Here is a 2760-nt window from a genome sequence, read left to right as displayed (position 1 = left end):
TGGGATTCGAACCATCGTCCTTCTGGATGCAAGGCAAATGCCCTACCTCCATGCTATCTTTCCGGCCCCTAGTTATTATTTATTATTGTAATTTATGAGTTACTCTGCTCTAACTTATAGATTGAATCCTCAGAATGCACAATGCCCCTCTTGAGGTTTCTATCATTCTTTTTCTCTTTTTTTTTTGGTTTCTGGGTCACATCTGGCTGTGCTCTGGGATCACTCCTAATTAGGGATCAGGATCAGGCATCCCTGAAAGGGCTCAGAGGACCACATCTATCTGGCTCCATTTTGTTTTCTTCTTTAAATGTCAAAGACCATATTAAAATAAAATTGCAGAGGAATGACACCTCACAGTGCTCAGGAGTTAGTCCTGGCTCTATGCTCAGGTGTCATTCCTGGTGGTGCTTAGGGGACCATATGTGGTGCCATGGATCGAACCCAGGTCAGCTACGTACAAGGCAAATGCCCTCCCCACTGTACTATTACTCTAGCCCCATATAAATTTATTTTAAAAACAAATTTAGGGGCCAGAGAGGTGGCGCTAGATGTAAGGTGTCTGCCTTGCAAGCGCTAGCCTAGGACGAACTGCGGTTTGATCCCCCAGAATCCCATATGGTCCCCCCAAGCCAGGGGCAATTTCTGAACGCATAGCCAGGAGTAACCCTTGAGCGTCAAATGGGTGTGAGCCAAAATATAAAAAAATAAAAATAAATAAAAACAAAATTAGACTTTCCACAGTGCTCAATGAAAGGTGAGGAACTACAGCTGCAAACAGTTCCTTCCTGTTCTCCCACACCCACACCAGCTGTAGAAAATGCTGAAAAGAACTTCTTACTCCATCAACTTTCAATAACTGGGCTTAGATTTATAGAAAGGTACAATAAGAAAAGTTAGTTCTGCAAAAAAATGTGATATGCATCAAGTGTGAAGGTGGTAAGAAAATCGCAGTGGGGTGTTGTTCCATTTGTTGAGGTATCTATTCATCATGAGGGCCGGAGTGATAACACAGCGGTAGGGCGTTTGCCTTGCAAATTCTGTCTGTGTGATGGAATATGAGGGCATGAAGAAAGGATCAGGGGCCAAAGTGATAGCACAGCAGGTAGGGCATTAGCCTTGCACACAGCTGACCCAGGTTCAATCCTCGGCATCCCATACGGTCCCTCAAGCCTGTCAGGAGTGATTCCTGAGCACAGAGCCAGGAGTAACTTCTGAGCACTGTTAGTGTGTCCAAAAACCAAAGTAAACCGAAAATTAAAAAAAGTAAGAAGAAAAGGATCAACCCTAAAAAAGGATGTGATCACTGGAGTAAAAGTGCAGCAGGTAGGACACTTATCTTACTCACAGACAACCTGGATTTAATACTCAGCTTCCCATATGCTCCCTCTAGCACACTAGGAGTACACACCTGTGCACAGCCGAATGTGGCCCCAAAACAAAACCAAAACAAAACAAACAACAAAAAAAAGAATGTAAAAAAGCACTGGAGGGCTCGGAGAGATAGCACAGCGGCGTTTGCCTTGCAAGCAGCTGATCCAGGACCAAAGGTGGTTGGTGCGAATCCCAGGGTCCCATATGGTCCCCTGTGCCTGCCAGAAGCTATTTCTGAGCAGACAGCCAGGAGTAACCCCTGAGCACCTCTGGGTGTGGCCCAACCCCGCCCCAAAAAAAAGGCACTGGAAGGGGCTGGCGAGGTGGTACTAGATGTAAGGTGTCTGTCTTGCAAGGGCTAGGCAGGAAAGACCATGGTTTGATCCCCTGGCATCCCATATGGTCCCCCAAGCCAGGGGCAATTTCTGAGCAATTTCTGGGTTCAGGAGCAGTTTCTAAGCACAGAGCCAGGAGTAACACCTGAGCATCAAACGGTTGTGGACCTGAAAACAAAACAAAACAAAAGCACTGGAAGAAAGATAGTTCAAGAAAATAATTTGGAAGTTTATATTGACAAGATATGAAAAAAGATCATGAGAAGAAGACCCAGAACCAGGACAGGTATCAGGGAATTTTATCACTGATTTTTATTCAGAAAAAAAAATGCTGATTATTGCATGAGAAGATCTTTTTATGTATATGAATATGCAAATAGTTGAAGTATTATGTGGCTTCAAGTGTCAGAATCTAGATTCCCAGCACCACCATCTATGTGTTCCTATACTTACCAGTCAAAATCCTCTGTGGATTGAGGAGCTGCCCAACAATGCTCAGGATCTGGGAGAGGGGGGACAGCCACTACAATTTTTGGCCAACCAGGACATTAATTCAGCACAACTTCTTTTTTTGTTTTGTTTTGTTTTTGTTTTTGGGCCACACCCGGTGATGCTCAGAGGTTACTCCTGGCTCTGTGCTTAGAAACTGCTCCTGAACCCAAAAACAAAAGAAAGAAAGAAGGAAGGAAGGAAGGAAGGAAGGAAGGAAGGAAGGAAGGAAGGAAGGAAGGAAGGAAGGAAGGAAGGAAGGAAGGAAGGAAGGAAGGAGGAAGGAAGGAAGGAAGGAAGGAAGGAAGGAAGGAAGGAAGGAAGGAAGGAAGGAAGGAAGGAAGGAAGGAAGGAAGGAAGGAAGGAAGGAAGGAAGGAAGGAAGGAAGGAAGAAGAAAGAAAGAAGAAAGAGAAGAAAGAAAGAAAGAAAGAAAGAAAGAAAGAAAGAAAGAAAGAAAGAAAGAAAGAAAGAAAGAAAGAAAGAAAGAAAGAAAGAAAGAAAGAAAGAAAGAAAGAAAGAGAGAAAGAAAGAAAGAAGAAAGAAAGAAAGGAGAGAGAGAGAAAG

The sequence above is a fragment of the Suncus etruscus genome, chromosome 10, assembly GCF_024139225.1.
Source record: "Suncus etruscus isolate mSunEtr1 chromosome 10, mSunEtr1.pri.cur, whole genome shotgun sequence".
NCBI classification, from domain to species: Eukaryota; Metazoa; Chordata; class Mammalia; order Eulipotyphla; family Soricidae; genus Suncus; species Suncus etruscus.
Note: the sequence above shows the minus strand (reverse complement) of the source record.